Genomic DNA, 19,859 nt, shown 5'->3' on the forward strand with positions numbered 1-19,859 from the left:
CCGAAGCACCGGATTAACGCATAACACGAAAAAATGCCACATGACAAGAAACCATAACCTCACTGCCCCAAGGAGACAACATGAATCCCAACAGACAAACTAGATGAGGATCAAAGCTCAAATTAAAGATAAACTCGTAGAAAAGGGGTCCATCGATAGATGTCCTAATTAACATAGCCAGCTTAACCTAGATGGCAACCGAGTAGTCTTCGTGCATGTGCCCCCAATGACCACCGCCTTGGAGGAACTCAGTTGTCATTGTTTGACCCTCGCAGTGATCCAAAGCACATGACACCTAATATTACGAGATGACAAGAAACCTTTTTTAGATTTCTCATCAAAACTACAACCCTATACAACACAGCATGCACGATATGTATGCCAATCCAGTCGTCTGCTGGAGTTTGGTCACATGCATGGATAAACTAATCTTCAGTGTCATGTAGGGATCGTCGAGGCACCAACGTGTACAACACTGCTCCAGTACTATCACTCGTCTCTCTCTTCTATTAACTCAGCCGACTTGCGGGGCCCGGGAGTGTGCCTATGGTCGGTTCTCAATTGCGGTCCCACATGTGTGTGCAAACACAATATCACGTGTGCTCCATTCGGAGAGCGGCCTGCCAGACCGACCGACCGTCTATGGTGCGATGCGAATGCGACGGGTGTTCTGTATACATGTGTACCGCCATTTTCTTGTGGCTTTGCTCCATGACGCAATCCATGGATACAAAATTATATTTAAAAATCGAGGCTGGGGATTTTCCAGTGTGGTAGGCGGGGCAGTTCAGCCTAGTTGGTTCGATAGAGAGGTGAGAAGATGAGGGAGTAGGCTGCTGCAAATGTAGGGCTGTGTGATTTGATGGCGAGTTACTGCTGGACAGGTGGGGCCCTGTGATTTGACTTGCCATTATCATTTTAATTGTGGCGCTATGCCTGACGTGAGTCTCCCGATTCCTGACCACCTCCATGGTATACAGGTGCCTCTCCCAATGCTCCACCATGTACAGGTGCTAAGCCTGCCACATAGGCATAAAGTCTGATGTGGCAAGTTAATTAAGAAGAGAGAGAGAGAGACTAGTTTGGTGACCCCAGGAAGAAACAATGCTAAGAGCGTGTACCTAGGTGAAAAGACAATTTTGAGTCTATAGCTAATTAAATGAAGCAAGCTTAGCAACAAAAAACCTAAGCACCTACGCATTGGGGACTTGAGTTGCTAAGCCATTTAATGTCCTTAGCACCTCATCTAAGCACCATTTATTTGGAATAGGTCACTCCTTGGCAAATGCAATAAATACTACGAAGAAAGATATAGAGATAAGTAAACAAATACTCTTATAGCCAACCTTATAGCTAACGTTGTTGTATGAGTGACTAAGTGATGACTATGTATGACATGTCAACATCAGATAGCCTAGCGCACCTGGACGGAGGAAGTAGTTTCATGCATGTGAAGTAGGCAAAAAAATGCTCATTTATAGCCGTCTGAGATCTCCAAGGGCGCGACCGCGCGAGCGAGGTGATGGTCGTGGTAGGCGCGACCATGATACGGGTTGCTGGCAGCCCTTGGATCTGAGATTTTACGGTCGCATGCTAAGTTGCTAAAAATTTGCAGAATAACCCTCCAGGATAGCATATTCACCCATAGGTCTAGAATCACGCCATGCAACCGTTTGATCTTAGATCCAAGGGCTCTCGGAAGCCCGTATCATGGGAGCATTGAAAGCTTCGTATCACCTATAATTTTCCTGACGCTTGACGTGCGAACATGCAGATGCATGAATCCATTTAATTGGGTGTCTAGATACATGACATCTAATTGGGCCCCATAGTACTGTGCATGAATCCATTTATCCACCGGGCAAGCCACTACCCTACCGTTCGCACGCTCCATTCGGCATTTTTACAATCAAAAAACTGCTAGCAGTTTGCTCCTACTCGTCCCCGGCTGTCCTTTAACATTACGGCAGTTCGCTCCTAGTCGTCTCATCCTTTCACATTACATCAGTTCCACTAATCCTAACCCTCCTCCCAAATCCATGGCGTCTCAAATATCCATGACTGGCGGTGAGTACAAGGTCAGAACCATCACTGGCAGTGAGTACAAGGTTAGAACCATCATCGTCGATGAGTTCGACGTCATCTACACCCGTTCTCCCGCGATGGTGAAAGGATGCCTTGCTCGCTCCATACGCATCTTCGAAAAGTCAAAGGCTGATGAGTGGGTCGCTGGGCTAGATGTTGAGTACACCACAGTCCTGGGAAAAGAGAAGAATCTAATGGAGGAAGAGAAGAAGAAGCCCGTCATGATCCAGGTTTGCGTGCATAACTTGTGCTTGGTCTACCACATATGCCATGCCGACATTGAGTGCGAGGATTTTAAGAACTTCCTCGGGGGTGGAAAAGTCAAATTCGTTTATGTAGGCTTTATGAACGACAAAGAAGTCCTGGGTCGGATAGGCTTCATTGTAGGCTAGCCCTTCGACCTCCAGAGGAATGTGCTGGTGTCCTCCTGTCAGCCCTCAATGCCGACCCTGGCAGCAGCCATGGTTGATCCTTCGTACGGTAAACTAACGAAACCTCTGCCCAAGTTTCATCTTGCATGGCAGTGGAATGTACTAGATAGAGACCACATCAATTATGCTGCAATGGATGCCTACCTTTGTTTCAATATCTACAAGGGTTGGATGAAGAGCGAGAGCCAAGTGTGTGGTTCGAACAAAGAAGTATCGGCCAAGAGGAAGAGGGACAAGGAAGAAGTCGAGCACGTGGACGAGGAGTCCGAGTAAGATGGAAGTTCATTGCTCAAGGTGGTTGTAATGCAGAGTCTACCGGATTAGTTGCTTAGTTTAATTTTAGGGTTCTTAGTTTTATTTGAGGGGTGTGTTGTGCTGAGCCCCTAGCAGAACTATGTTATGTTCCTTCTCGTTACTTTAACTCTTCAGTATGTACATACTAGTATTTCTTATAGTTCATATTGTATTTGGTAGTACTACCACTCATTTCTTCACATTATATATGTACAATATATATGGCCAACATCATATAGCCAGCAGTTTAGTTGTCAAAGAATTTCAGGGTGCTTAGTTTTATTTGAGGGGTGTGTTGTGCTGGACACCATTATTCTGACTTAAATCTCTTTTGCCATGTTATAATGACATAAATACCTATGGACCAATATGCCAGCTCTCCCTCTATCTCACTACAGTACAATAAAGTATGGGGCCTACTTGATCCCAACAGCGTTCTTATTTTCCTGTAAAATTATTCGCTTGGTTATTGCTGACAAGCGGGGCCACACTTATCATTGTGAGAAAGAGAGAATCGACATGTGGGTCTAGGCTTATTTTTGTCATATAACATGGTCAACGGGTTTGACGTGAAAATAACAATGTCTAATGGCATTTTTGAGCAAACATCTAATGGAACGATGGCATTTTTGAGATATCTAATTGCATCTGTGAGCAAGCATCTCACGGATCGATGACATTTTTGAGTAGTTGTAACTTCTAATGGCAAAACTGAGTAGTGAGACACAACTAGTGGCATAAATAATAAAAGCCTAAGAATTAAATAGGTATGCTAATTTCTTTAATAGAATTTAGCACCCCATCTAAGCACGTACTAGCTTCTTTAATAGTACTATATGCATAATTTGGCGACGAGCGCTCTCTATATGTACCACCTTTTTTCTTTAATTTCATCTTGTTAGTTTTGCTCCATGGCGGAATCCATCGATACTACTACTGTACAAAAGTATACATTTAAAAGGCTAGAGGGCGGGGCAGTCTCGCTTGGTCGGTTTCACTAGAGGCGAGGGCCTTTGTGATTTGACGGCTCAGTACTGCTGGAAGGCCGGGCCTTGTGATTTGACTGCTCGTATAAATGTTGCCGACGACCTGAGGAGGAGCAAAGAACTGTGCGGTATACTCATGTTTTCCACTGGAGTACTAGTACGACAGAGGAGCATGAAACACGGTAGCCCAGTGCGATATGGCGATAAAAATGATCTAATTTGCTAGTCATCGATCCCACGACGCCGCTCATCCTTAGCATTGTTCTATTCATGTCTCACAGAGAACATGACACGTGCGGCAAAACACCCGAAGCAAAAGAAGAAACACATGAGCAAAAGAAGAAGGAAGATTATCACCCCAAAAAAGAAGGAAGACACACACACAAGTCTGGGGTGCTGCTCTCTACTACATGAAGGGTTGTTGGCGTGGAGTCGTAACTACTTCTTCATCACCTCCACGACCTCCATTTGCTCGCGCATCTCCTCCGCCATCTTCTTCATTCTGTCCATGACGTGGGATTTCTCGACACGAGCCTTCATCATCTCTTCCATGGACGCATTACGTACCTTGATAGCAGCCGAGTGCTCGATGCGGAGCTTCACCAACTCCTCCTTCTGTTCCATGACGAGGGCGTGCAACATCTTCACCGAGGAACTACTCTTCTCAGGTAGCTTCTTCCAGCCGGTGTTCTCCTCCTTCAGCAGGTCGAGCTTGTGGCAGAGCTTCCGGAAAAATCCTGCAGGTCGAGCTTGTGGTGTTCTCCTCCTTCAGCAGGTCGAGCTTGTGGCAGAGCTTCGCATTGTCCTCCTGCTTGTGGCAGAGCTTTGCATTGTCCTCCTGAAGTGGCAGAGGTTCTGGTTTCGAGGCCCGAAACGGCTCCCGATGAGTTTAGTGGAACATAAATTTCAAGTACTACTGCTCAAATGCGGTCGCACAACTTAGTGATGTAACTGGTCATACATGTCAGACCAAGCCGATGCGTGTGCCTTCGATGAGACGCAGGTGTGATCGACCATAAGTATTATGCGACGGAGACTTCTGCTTGTGGCTTTTGGGTGATTATCACGACCAAGCATTGAAAAACTAGTGATAAATCAATTACCATCTTTTACCAAACGACCAAAAACATGGAAAAAACAGCGACTGGCACTTGGCACTATGTCAATAGGTTAATACCAAAAAATGATATAAAGTGACTATAAAATGATTATAAAGCATCCAAGATTGATAATAAAACAACATGGAACAATCAGAAATTATAGATACATTGGAGATGTATCAATGCTTCTTCTCTAGTCAGACCTATTTGCATCACTACCTCACAATTACATGCTTGTTTCCATGATGACCTTGATCTTGCTCAATTGATATGCTTACATGCCATTCCACAATCCTTTGTCACACCATATGCTTTGCATGATGATGATGCTTGTTTGGTGAATCACCTATTGAATGCTTGGTTTTGCACTAACGCTAACCACATTTGTTTTTCCAAGTGTTTGTTGTACTTGCTTCTTTTGAAGGAATCACTAGACGGTGCAACATTGGAGAGTGCCCATTTCAAGCTTCAAGATAATGAGTACTTGGTGAACTTCCACTTCTACACGGCGAAGCCATCTCTTTCCTGTGGTGATTTGGTTTCCGATCCGAGGTCGGATCTTTCCCAAGGGGGAGGGGATGATGCAGAGCATCCTACGGACATCACCATGTCAAGAGTCCGTTCTACAAGTGACATGTGCGACATCTACTTCACATACACAAAGGTGAATCATCTACTTTACATGTGTTCACTTGACCCCTTCGAGGATGGTATACTACTTGACACTCCACTCGTGTGCATACATAGGTATTGTCGGAGCACCACGAATGACGAGGAGGAGTGCGAGCGCAAGTGTACAACTACACCATCCGTGAGGGAAGCATGGAAGCGATGACGGAAGAAGACGAACATGCTGAAGCTACAACAGCCGGACATCAGGCACCTGCGCCACAGAGAAGCCCAACACCATCTGGCGCCCGAAGAGTATCAGCGGTTCGACATCCGGATGACCCCCGGAAATCAGACGTCACGCGACGGGGCGGACATCTGGCGTGAGGACTACAAAAGAATGACCATTGCTAGGCTGGACATCCGGCTAGTGCCCGGACATCTGGCATCTCATGAAAAACCAGACATCCGCCCCCCACCCCCCGCCCAAACATTCGGCGGTTGCCTGCGCATGGGCAGGGCCCGACGCCCATGTACCCCCCTCTCACTTACCCCTTCATGGACTTCCCTATATATGATCCACCTCCACCTCCATTCTAGGTTAAGAATATATGATAGCTCATCTTAGTTGAGCTTTGCTCCTACCTCTACTCTTGAGAGCGAGAGAGATAACACTCCAATGGATTTCAAGACCTCCTTTGGATAATATCCCGAGGGATTCAAGAACCCCTTTGTGGGAAGGATCTGTCTAGATCATCAAGACCCCATCTCTAGATTTGGGATGAACTTTACCTTGTATCTTTCCCTTTGATTGTTCATGTGCCTTGTGGATCCATGTGTTTGTTAGTCTAGTGAATGTGTGATTGGGCTTGTTATTGAGTGTTTCCCCTTGTGATTTCACTCTGTTCTACCCGGGAATCCACTCAAATCTTGACATATCGGTCGAAATCAGGTCTAGGCCCGTATCAATTCTTGTCTCCAAATAGGAGCCAATTGATCCTACTCCACTGGAACCAATGGAGCTCTTCTTGTTCTAACACTTTATCAATTTCTTCTACTAACTCCCTTTGTCTAGCCAAGTTTGATTCACTAACATCACCTCTTGTTATTTGTTCTAGCTCTCTTTGCGCACTTCGTATTTTTTCCTTGTTCTTATCAAGACCGAATGGTCCCAATGGTGCAACTAGGTATGAACAAACGCAACTTTAATCGCAAGATCCCCCAATTGCTATTTACTACTTGCCAGATCCCAAGCTCCGTGAGCTATTTCGCAGAAGTTTGATTCTTTCAGCCATTTCGCTTCAAAGTGAAGCACTTTTCCCCCACTCCCCACATGTGTTTCAAGGGTTTTTGTATCCATCAGAATCGTCCTATGGTTAGAACGGGCATAGCTGAAATGCTTGAGCACAACCCCTTCAAACTTCGAACTCCACAAATCATTTACCAAAGCCCTATCTAGCCTCTGTGTGTGTGTGTGTGTGTATGTGTGTGATCACACCCCTATGCCATGTAAACTTGTCTTCGGTGTACCCAAAATCAGAAAGGTCACAATCCGTAAGAGCATCCCTAAAAGCCCGCATGTAGTGTGCTGGCCTGAGATTACCTCCTTCCTTCCCAAAATCATATAGAATTTCATTTATATCACCAATCACCATCCATGGTAAATTGCTAACTACAGCAAGATCTCTCAAGTAGGCCCAAGTTTCATGTTCCTTTTCCCAACGTGGTTCATCATAGAGACCCTTCAAGCGTCACACATGTGTTTGTCCCAAGCCCACATAAGACATCAATTAAATTATTTGATTTAAAAGGAAGCAAGATATTTGCCTCCTTCTTCCACAACATCGGCAGGCCACCACTTCTGCCATCACTTCTAACTACCTCTTTAAAATCCATCCTTCTCCTGAGAATTTCTGCTGCCCAAACATCCAGATGTGTTTTTGACAAGAACACCACATCGACACCATGCGGATTTTGTACATCCAGCAGTGCCCTAATTCCTGGGTTCCTCAAGAGCCCCCGTAATTGAAGCTTAAGATCTTCATTGATCGAGTCAACCTCTAGATCTAAGACCTCAGGAATTCCACGGCTGGAGATGAGGAAGTAGAAAACGTATCTGTTCCAAGGCCCTAGGTGCAAAGAGTGGCCAGGGATCCCGTAGTAGAGACTGGAAAACCAGACACGACCATTGCAAGGATGCCGCCTAGGACAAATACGCCAGTACCAGCGCCGCCATCGGGAGGCGGATGACGTGGCCCGCCATAACCTATTCACCTGGCTTAATTCTCTTTTCAGGGAAGTGTTCCATACCCTCCTTTAATGGAAACTGAAATTTTATATTCCCTTCTTTCATGTCAATAACAACACATATGGTTCGTAGGATAGGCCTACCAAGTATTATAGGACAAGACATGTTGTAATCAATATCAAGAACAATGAAATCAATGAGCACAAATTCCTATTTGCAAGAATAAGAACATCATTTATTCTACCCAAAGGCTTCTTCATAGTGGAATCCACTTAATGCAAATTAAGAGAACATTCATCCATATTGGTAAAACCTAGCTCATCACATAAAGATTTTAGTATTGTGGAAACACTAGCACCCAAATCACATAAAGCATTGCACTCATAATTTTTAATTTGAACTTTAATGGTAGGTTACCACTCATCATATAATTTCCTAGGTATTGAAACTTCCAATTCTAGCTTTTCTTCTAAAGCTTTCATCATCACTTCTATGATATGTTTAGTAAAAGCCTTAGTTTTTTCATAAGCATTGGGCGAATTTAGCATGGATTGCAACAAGGAAATACACTGAATTAAAGAACAACCATCATAATTAAAATCCTTAAAATCCAAAAGAGTGGGTACATCGCTATTTCAAGTTTTTAACTCTCCAAACCCATTTTATCAATTTGTTCATTAAGATTTTCACCCTACGAACTATGGGGACACCTTCTAGCTAAAGTTGACTCTTCTTCAGTCCCCTTTTAATCAAGTTTAATATTACTAAACAAAGATTCAATGGGTGGAACATGAATCATTTTAATATCTTCATCATTTCTTCGATAAAAACCGGGCGAAATCGCTTAGCCCTTAACCTAGCGGTTCTTTCTTTACTCTTGTCCATGGAGATATAAAGGGATTTAATTGATTCATTAATATCAAGCTTGGTTAGCAAAATTTTATATTTATGATTTTCCACATCATGAACAATTCTATCCATGCTCCTAGACATATCATGAAGTTTACTCAATTTTTCTTCTTAGTGTTGAAAACTTTTTGAGCGTTAATAAATTCCTTGATATTACTTTCAATATCAAAGGGCATCCTATTATTACCACTATAATAATTACCATAGGAATTGCCATAATTATTAGAGGAATTTTGAGGAAATGACCTAGGAATAAAGTTACGTCTATAAGCATTACTATTGAAATTGTTTCGCGAGACAAATTCACATCTACGGGATCATTATTTTGCTCAATCAAAGTAGACAATGGCATATCATTAGGATCAATATGAGCACTTTTACTAGCAACCATTTTCATAAGCGCATCTACTTTATCACTCGAAGTACTAATTTCTTCAACAAAATTCACTTTTTTACTAGCAGGAGTTCTTTCAGTGCCATTGTGAATAATTTTCCATAATATTATCAAGCAATTTGGTGGCTTCTCCCAATGTAATTTCCATAAAAGTAACTCATGCGGCGGAATCTAAAAGATTTATAGAAACAAAATTCAAAACCACAGAGAAATTTTGTATGACAATCCACAAACTTAAACCACGAGTAGGGAAATTTCTTATCATTAATTTCATCCTCTCCAAAGATTGGGCAACATGTTCATGCTCAAGTTTCTTAAAATTCATAATTTGATTTCTAAGAGAAATAATTTTCGCGGGGGGAAAATACTTGGCAATAAAATCATCCTTATACTTATCCCAATAATGAACACTATTTAGTGGCAAGGATGAAAGCCAAGTTCTAGCACGATCTTGTAGTGAGAACAGAAATAAATTTAATTTGACAATATCATTATCCACAATTTTTTATTTTTTATATCACACAATTCAATGAAAGTGTTAACACGGGACATGACATCTTCATTAGAACTAACAGAAAATTGTTCTTCCATAACAAGATTTAGCAAAGCGGCATTAATATCACAAGACCTCGCACTAGTGGCAGCAAGAGCAATTGAAGTTCTAATAAAATCATTATTATTAGTATTGGAAAGGTCACACCATTTTTGTATTTTTGTACAAGAAAGGAAAATGGAAAATATTTTTGTATCTTTTGTGAAAAATGTTTTAGAAGTGGGGGAGATGAAAGTGAGAGGCAAATGGAAAATAATGTAAATGCAAGGAGAAGAAACTTTATGCGATCGTACTTGATAGATGTTGATGATGTCTCCCTAGCAACGACGCCAGGAATTCTTCCTACAACATGTGAGCTGCGTTGGGATTTCCCCGAAGAGGAGAGGATGATGCAGTACAATAGAGATAAGTATTTCCATCAGTTAAGAACCAAGGTTATCAATCAGGTAGGGGAACCGAGCAACACCTCATTAGCAGTACCTGCACACAAAATAGCAAATACTTGCACCCAACGCAAACAAGGGGTTGTCAATCCCTTAGCAGTTAATTGCAAGTATCAAATCTCGTAGTGAAATATAGATAGATAAAACACAAAATAAAATAAAATAAAGAAAGTTGCAGCAAAGTATTTTTGGGATCTTAATATATGATGAAAGTAAGACCCGCAGACCATAGTTTTGCCTAGAGGTTTCTCTCTTAAAAATAGCATATAGTGGGTAAACAAATTATTGTTGGGTCACTGATAGAAAACTGAATAATCATGACGATATCCAAGGCAATGATCATGTATATAGGCATCATGTCTGAAATATGTAGACCGACTCCTGCCTGCAACTACTACTATTACTCTACACATCAACCACTATCCAACATGCATCTAGAGTATTATGTTCATAAACAACGGAGTAACGCCTTAAGAAAGAAGACATGATGTAGACAAAGTAAACTCACGCATGAATAAACCCCATCTTTTATCCTTCATGGCAACAATACAAATACATGTCTTGTCCCTTTCTGTCACTGGGATATAGATCACCGCAAGATTGAACCTATTACAAAGCACCTCTCCCATGCAAGGAAAATCAATCTAGTTGGCAAAACCAAATCAATAGATCAGAGAGAAATACAAAGATATAATAATCATGCATAAAAGAGTTCAGATAAGACTTAGATAATATTCATGGATAATCCGATCATAAATTCACAGTTCATTGGATCCCAACAAACACACCGCAAAAAGTGATTACATTGAATAGATCTCCAAGAACATCAAGGAGAACATTGTATTGAAGATCAAAGAGAGAGAAGAAGCCATCTAGCTACTAGCTATGGACCCGTAGGTTTGTGGTAAACTAATCACACATCATCGAAAGGCAGGAAGGTTGATGTAGAGCCCCTCTATGGTCGATTCCCCCTCCAGCAGAGTACGGGAAAAGACCTCCAGGTGGGATCTCGTAGGAATAGAAGCTTGCGGCGGAGGAAAAGTGTTTTGGGTGGCTCTCTATTGGTTTACCGTTTTTAGAGAATTTATAGAGGTGGAATTAGGTCAAACGGATGCTCATGGGCCCTAGAAGCCACCAGGGCGTGCCTACCCCCTAGGCATGCCCTGGTGCCTTGTGGGCTACTCCTTCATCTTCTGGCCCTCTCCCGAAGCTTCCAGTGTCTCTTATGTCTAGAAAAAATCTCCAAAAATTTCATGGTAATTGGACTTCGTTTGGTACTGATATTCTGGAAAACCAAAAATAGGCAAAAAGTAGCAACTGGAACTTGACACAAAGTTAATGTGTTAGTCCCAAAAAATGATATATAATGACATAGAATTTCATATAAAACATCCAAGATTGATACTATAATAGCATGGAACAATAAAAAATTATAGATACATTGGAGACATATCATTGTTTTAGGACTATTGTTACACTTAACGACATCCTAAGATCCGGAAAACCTAATCACCAACAACACTTGAGCTAGTCCCAGAGGCAAGACTCGGAACCTTTTATTTAACCATTTATCATTCCACATGTGCATATGAGTTTTTCAGTGAATCACTGATACGTCTCCAACGTATCTATAATATTTGATTGTTCCATGCTATTATATTATCTGTTTTGGAAGTTTAATGGGCTTTAATATGCTCTTTTATATTATTTTTGGGACTAACCTATTAACCGGAGGCCCAGTGTCAGTTTCTGTTTTTTTGCCTATTTTAGAGTTTTGCAGAAAAGGAATACCAAATGGAGTCCAAACAGAATGAAACCTTCGCGATGATCTTTCTTGGACCGAAAGCAATCTAGAAGACTTGGAGTCAAAGTCTGGAACTCCACGAGGAAGCCACGAGGCAGGAGGGCTCACCCAGCGGGGTAGGCGCGCCCCCACCCTCGTGGGCCCCTCGTAGCTCTACCGACGTACTTATTTTGCCTATATCTACTCTTATACCCTAGAAACATCAGGGAGAGCCACGAAACCACTTTTTCGCCGCCGCAACCTTCTGTACCCGTGAGATCCTATCTTGGGGCCTTTTTTAGCGATCTGCCGGAGGGGCAATCGATCACGGAGGGCTTATACATCAATAGCATTGCCTCTTCGATGAAGCGTGAGTAGTTTATTGCAGACCTTCAGGTCCATAGTTATTAGCTAGATGGCTTCTTCTCTCTCTTTGATTCTCAATACAAAGTTCTCCTCGATGTTCTTGGAGATCTATTCGATGTAATACTCTTTTGCAGTGTGTTTGTCGAGATCAGATGAATTGTGGATTTATGAACAAGATTATGAATATTATTTGGTTCATATCTAAATTCTTATATGCATGATTTTATATCTTTGCAAGTCTCTGTGAATTATCGGTTTAGTTTGGCCTACTAGATTGATCTTTCTTGCAATGGGAGAAGTGCTTAGCTTTGGGTTCAGTCTTGCGGTGTCCTTTCCTAGTACAGTAGGGGCAGAAAGGCACGTATTGTATTGTTTCCATCGAGGATAAAAAGATGGGGTTTATATCATATTGCTTGAGTTTTCCCTCTACATCATGTCATCTTGCTTAATGCGTTACTCCGTTCTTATGAACTTAATACTCTAGATGCATGCTGGATAGCCGTCGATGTGTGGAGTAATGGTAGTAGATGCAGAATCGTTTCGATCTACTTGACACGGACGTGATGCCTATATTCATGATGATTGCCTTAGATATCTTCATAACTATGTGCGTTTCTATCAATTGCTCAGCAGTAATTTGTTCACCCACCGTAATACATGCTATCTTAAGAGAAGCCACTAGTGAAACCTATGGCCCCCGAGTCTCTTTCCTATTATATTACATCTCTTTTATTTACATCACATCTCATTTACTATTTTGCAATCTTTACTTTACAATCTATACAACAAAAATACCAAAAATATTTACTTTACTATCTCTATTAGATCTCACTTTTGTGAGTGACCGTGAAGGGATTGACAACCCCTTTATCGCGTTGGTTGCAAGGTTCTTGATTGTTTGTGCAGGTACTAGGTGACTTGTGCATTGTCTCCTACTGGATTGATACCTTGGTTCTCAAAACTGAGGGAAATACTTACGCTACTTTACTGCATCACCCTTTACGTTATTTGCCATTTGCCACTCGTTTTCCACTCCCCACTTCACAAAAAATTGTCGTTTTATTCGCCTCTCTTGTCCCGTTCGCCTTTTTCTCGCCAGATCTCTTGTTTGCTTGTGTTACCATGTGCCTTTTATTTGCTTGCATCTTCACTTGCTAAAATTCTATTGATATGAATCGTCATCCATTTGCTAATCTTTTTAAAAGATCCAATCACGATGAACCAACTACTAGTGAGTTAAGTGCACTAGATTGTCTTTATGAAGTTTTGCTTGAGATTCGTGAATCTAAAAATTGTGAGGAGGAAATTTATGAAGTGATTCATGATAGCTCCTTGAATGGAAAGCATGATTTTTCAATGATTTTACTATAAATTGTATTAATGTCAATTGTGCTAAAAATATGCAAAACCCCAAGTTGGGGATGCTTGTTTTGCTATGTCCACTACTTATTGCAATGATCATGATTGGGGTGATAATGATTCTGAAAATTTATTTAAATCTCATGATGAATATGCTTGCGGTAATAGTAAAAGTGGGTTTGGAAGAGTGTCAACTTTATCTAAAAATAATCCCACATATTTGGAGAGTCTTCAATCTTATGAAATTTTTGATAAAAGTGGGCTTGGAGAGGTCATGACTTTGTTTGATTATAATCCCACTATTTTGGAAGAGTGTCAACTTTGCATGCATGTGGATCATTAAGAGAATATTTGTGATAGTTATATTGTTAAATTTGATTATGGTCCTACATGTAATTATTATGAGAGAGGAAAAGATGGTGGTAGAAATTTTCATGTTACTAAATTACCTCTCGTTATGTTGAGATCGTCAATGTTTTATTCCTCTTCTTTGCATATGTTAGATGTTTCTTGTCTTGATAATTTGTTTGCTTATAAAATTCCTATGCATAGCAAGTATGTTAGACTTAGATGTGATTTTCATATGTTTCATGACGCTCCCTTCGTGTTTCAATTGCTATCTTTCATGTGAGCATCATTAAAATTATAGATGCCTAGCTTAATGGCTTCAAAGAATAGCGCTTGTTGGGAGGCAACCCAATTTTATTTTTGTTCTTGCTTTTTAGGTCATGTTTTGCTTTGAATAAATCATCTAGCCACTGGTTAGATGTGTTTTTTTGTGTGTTTTAATTAGTGTTTGTGCCAAGTAAGACCTTTGGGATAGCTTACAGTGAAAGTTGATTTGATCCTGCTGAAAAACAGAAACTTTTGCGCCCAGGTGATTAGTTTTAATTTCTAACAGAAGTGCGATAAAATACTGATTCCTTTTTCAGAGGATTAATAAACAAATTATTTAGGGCTTCCTAATTTTTCAGAATTTTGGAGTGACAGAAGTATTCGAAAGTTACAGATTGCTACAGACTGTTCTGTTTTTGATAGATTCTGTTTTTCGTGTGTTGTTTGCTTATTTTGATGAATCTATGAGTAGTATCGGGGGGTATGAACCATAGAGAAGTTGGAATAAAGTAGGTTTAACACCAATATAAATAAATAATGAGTTCATTACAGTACCTTAAAGTGGTGGTTTATTTTCTTATACTAACGGAGCTCATGAGATTTTCTATTGAAGTTTTGTGTTGTGAAGTTTTCAAGTTTTGGGTAAAGATTTGATGGATTTTGGAATAAGGAGTGGCAAGAGCCTAAGCTTGGGGATGCCCAAGGCACCCCAAGGTAAAATTCAAGGACAACCAAAAGGCTAAGCTTGGGGATGCCCCGGAAGGCATCCCCTCTTTCGTCCTCGTCTATTGGTAACTTTACTTGAGGCAATATTTTTATTCACCACATGATATGTGTTTTGCTTGGAGCGTCTTGTATTATTTGAGTCTTTTCTTTTTAGTTTACCACAATCATCCTTTCTTTACACACCTTTTGGGAGAGACACACATGAATCGGAATTTATTAGAATACTCTATGTGCTTCACTTATATCTTTTGAGCTAGATAATTTTGCTCTAGTGCTTCACTTATATCTTTTTAGAGCACGGTGGTGGTTTTATTTTACAAAAATTATTGATCTCTAATGATTCACTTATATTATTTTGAGAGTCTTTTAGAACAGCATGGTAATTTGCTTTGGCTATAAAACTAGTCCTAATATGATGGGCATCCTAGATGGGTATAATAAAAACTTTCATATAAAGTGCGTTGAATACTATGAGAAGTTTGATTCTTTATGATTGTTTTGAGATATGAAGATGGCGATATTAGAGTCATGCTAGTATATTAGTTGTGAATTTGAGAGATACTTGTGTTAAAGTTTGTGATTCCTATAGCATGCACGTATGGTGAACCGTTATGTGATGAAATTGGAGCATGATCTATTTATTGATTGTCTTCCTCATGAGTGGCGGTCGGGGATGAGCGATGGTCTTTTCCTACCAATATATCCCCCCTGGAGGATGCGCGTACTACTTCGTTTCGATAACTAATAGATTTTTGCAATAAGTATATGAGTTCTTTATGACTAATGTTGAGTCCATGGATTATACGCACTCTCACCCTTCCACCATTGCTAGCCTCTCTAGTACCGCACAACTTTCGCCGGTACCATAAACCCACCATTTACCTTCCTCAAAACAGCCACCATACCTACCTATCATGGCATTTCCATAGCCATTCCGAGATATATTGCCATGCAACTTTCCACCGTTTCGTTTATTATGACATGCTCCATCATTGTCATATTTCCTTGCATGATCATGTAGTTGACATCATATTTGTGGCAAAGCCAGCATTCATAATTCTTTCATACATGTTACTCTTGATTCATTGCACATCCCGGTATACCGCCAGAGGCATTCACATAGAGTCATATTTTTCTCTAAGTATCGAGTTGTAATTCTTGAGGTGTAAGTAAATAGAAGTGTGATAATCATCATTATTAGAGCATTGTCCTAGTGAGGAAAGGATGATGGAGACTATGATTCCCCCACAAGTCGGGATGAGACTCCGGACGAAAAAGATAAAAAATAAAAAAAGAGGCCAAAAAAAGAGAGAGCCAAAAAAAGAGAGAGCCAAAAAAACAAAAAAATGAGAGAAAAAGAGAGAAGGGACAATGCTACTATCCTTTTTCCACACTTGTGCTTCAAAGTAGCACCATGATCTTCATGATAGAGAGTCTCTTATTTTGTCACTTTCATATACTAGTGGGAATTTTTCATTATAGAACTTAGTTTGTATATTCCAATGATGGGCTTCCTCAAAATGCCCTAGATCTTCGTGAGCAAGCAAGTTGGATGCAGACCCACTTAGTTTCTTTTGTTGAGCTTTCATACATTTATAGCTCTAGTGCATCTGTTGCATGGCATACCCTACTCACTCACATTGATATCTATTGATGGCCACCTCCATAGCCCGTTGATACGCCTAGTTAATGTGAGACTATCTTCTCCATTTTGTCTTCTCCACAACAACCCATCTATTCCACCTATAGTGCTATATCCATGGCTCACGCTCATGTATTGCGTGAAGATTGAAAAAGTTTGAGAACATCAAAAGTATGAAACAATTGCTTGGCTTGTCATCGGGGTTGTGCATGATTTAATATTATGTGTGATGAAGATAGAGCATAGCCAGACTATATAATTTTGTAGAGATAGCTTTCTTTGACCATGTTATTTTGAGAAGACATGATTGCTTTGTTAGTATGCTTGAAGTACTATTGTTTTTATGTCAATATTAAACTTTTGTCTTGAATCTTTCGGATCTAAACATTCATGCCACAATAAAGAAAATTACATTGATAATTATGTTAGTAGCATTCCACATCAAAAGTTCTGTTTTTATTATTTACCTACTCGAGGACGAGCAGGAATTAAGCTTGGGGATGCTTGATACGTCTCCAACGTATCTATAATTTTTGATTGTTCCATGCTATTATATTATCTGTTTTGGATGTTTAATGGGCTTTAATATGCTCTTTTATATTATTTTTGGCACTAACCTATTAACCGGAGGCCCAGTGCCAGTTTCTGTTTTTGCCTATTTTAGAGTTTTGCAGAAAAGGAATACCAAATGGAGCCCAAACGGAATGAAACGTTCGCGATGATCGTTCTTGGACCGAAAGCAATCCAGAAGACTTGGAGTCGAAGTCTGGAACTCCACGAGGAAGCCACGAGGAAGGAGGGCGCGCCCAGGGGGGTAGGCACGCCCCCACCCTCATGGGCCCGTCGTAGCTCCACCGACGTACTTCTTTTGCCTATATATACTCTTATACCCTAGAAACATCAGGGAGAGCCACAAAACCACTTTTCCGCGGCCGCAACCTTCTGTACCCGTGAGATCACATCTTGGGGCTTTTTTCGGTGATCTGCCGGAGGGGGAATTGATCATGAAGGGTTCTACATCAACACCATTGCCTCTCCGATGAAGCGTGAGTAGTTTACCACACACCTTCGGGTCCATCGTTATTAGCTAGATGGCTTCTTCTCTCCCTTTGATTCTCAATACAAAGTTCTCCTCGATGCTCTTGGAGATCCATTCGATGTAATACTCTTTTGCAGTGTGTTTGTCGAGATCCGATGAATAGTGGACTTAGAACAAGATTATCTATTAATATTATTTGGTTCTTCTCTGAATTCTTATATGGATGATTTGATATCTTTGCAAGTCTCTTCGAGTTATCAGTTTAGTTTGGCCTACTAGATTGATCTTTCTTGTAATGGGATAAGTGCTTAGCTTTGGGTTCAATCTTGCGGTGTCCTTTCCAAATGACAGTAGGGGCAACAAGGCACGTATTGTATTGTTGACATCGAGGATAAAAGGATGGGGTTTATATCATATTGCTTGAGTTTATCCCTCTACATCATGTCATCTTGCTCAATGCGTTACTCCGTTCTTATGAACTTAATACTCTAGATGCATGCTGGATAGCGGTCGATGTGTGGAGTAATAGTAGTAGATGTGGAATCGTTTCGATCTACTTGACACGGACGTGATGCCTATATTCATGATCATTGCCTTAGATATCTTCATAACTATGCGCTTTTCTATCAATTGCTCGGTAGTAATTTGTTCACCCACCGTAATACATGCTATCTTAAGAGAAGCCACTAGTGAAACCTATGGCCCCCAGGTCTCTTTCCTATTATATTATATCTATTTTATTTACATCGCATCTCGTTTACTATTTTGCAATCTTTAGTTTCCAATCTATACAACAAAAATACCAAAAATATTTACTTTACTATCTCTATTAGACCTCACTTTTGTGAGTGACCGTGAAGGGATTGACAACCCCTTTATAACGTTGTGCAAGGTTCTTGATTGTTTGTGCATGTACTAGGTGACTTGTGTGTTGTCTCCTACTGGATTGATACCTTGGTTCTCAAAACTGAGGGAAATACTTACGCTACTTTGCTGCATCACCCTTTCCTCTTCAAGGGAAAACCAACGCATGCTCAAGAGGTAGCAATCACATATTCCAGGATCATAACAGTTATAGCATAGAATATAAACTCTATAATTATGATTATGGAAATATAATAATACAAATATTATTGCCTCTAGGGCATATTTCCAACATTCTCCCACTTGCACTAGAGTCAATAATATAGTTGCATGTTTATCTAACTCCAATGGCTATCTAGTGTATTACATGCTTTGGTAGTGGTAGAGCCTTCGTCACCGTATCTGACATTCTTCAAATCCCAATTTGGGTCAGTAATAGATGGTTCTATTGTGTAATTCTTTTGTTATATTAGTGGTAACACTATATCTCCATATAGTCCATTCTATAGTAACACTATATCTCCATATAGTCCAATTTCTATATCTTCTTATAGTCAATATTCATTTGGAACTACATCATTATCTATCAATAAACATTTTATTGATCCAGATTACATCCTATCAAGTCTCAATCTATATCATTTATAGATCCACAATTCATGTTCGTTTCTGAAAATTATTTCAAAAATTATAGCCCGATAGTTAGTTCATATCAGTCATGAAGTTGTCTTTGTGTAACATTTACAACAAATATTTTGTGTAACTATTTACAACAACCTCTTCATCTCCTGCAAGTACAAGAAGAAAAACATTTGTCCAATTGAGGTACCTAATCTTTAGGCAATCACCCTAGTGAATCTCTCCAGGATTACTATGGTTCTTGCTACTAATGATTAGTTCATACAAAAACATATGGCTTTGTACATTTGATAGCACACATGATGAATACAATCAAATTGAACTCTATTCATCCACACATGCTTATCAACTATTGATTTCTCCATAGTGTTATGCTATGTGACATTTTGAGAAAACAGATTCTCCTTTTAAACTCTTTTGAAACTTTTTCATAGTACATGTCTTAGTATAATCAAATGTTACAATCTATCTATATAGAATTTCGCCCGATTATTCTAAGTCCCTTTTAGAAACACGATTTTAATCTTTTGTGCTAATATACTTTATATTATTTCTGATTAGGTGATATTTCTTACATATGTAGGCTACGTCATTTGAGCCTGTCCACTTGCTAGTCAGGAAAAATAACCATCAGAAATGTCATAGGGCTCCCACTAAACTTCTTGTATCCACAAGCTTCTTGATAAATTCCAAATTTTCCAATCACTTTATCAAATTCCAACTATTTGATATATTATTTCAAATCATACTCATGACTTGAAATATTTATATCAT

This window comes from Triticum dicoccoides, chromosome 1A (genome assembly GCF_002162155.2).
Source record: "Triticum dicoccoides isolate Atlit2015 ecotype Zavitan chromosome 1A, WEW_v2.0, whole genome shotgun sequence".
Taxonomy (NCBI): domain Eukaryota; kingdom Viridiplantae; phylum Streptophyta; class Magnoliopsida; order Poales; family Poaceae; genus Triticum; species Triticum dicoccoides.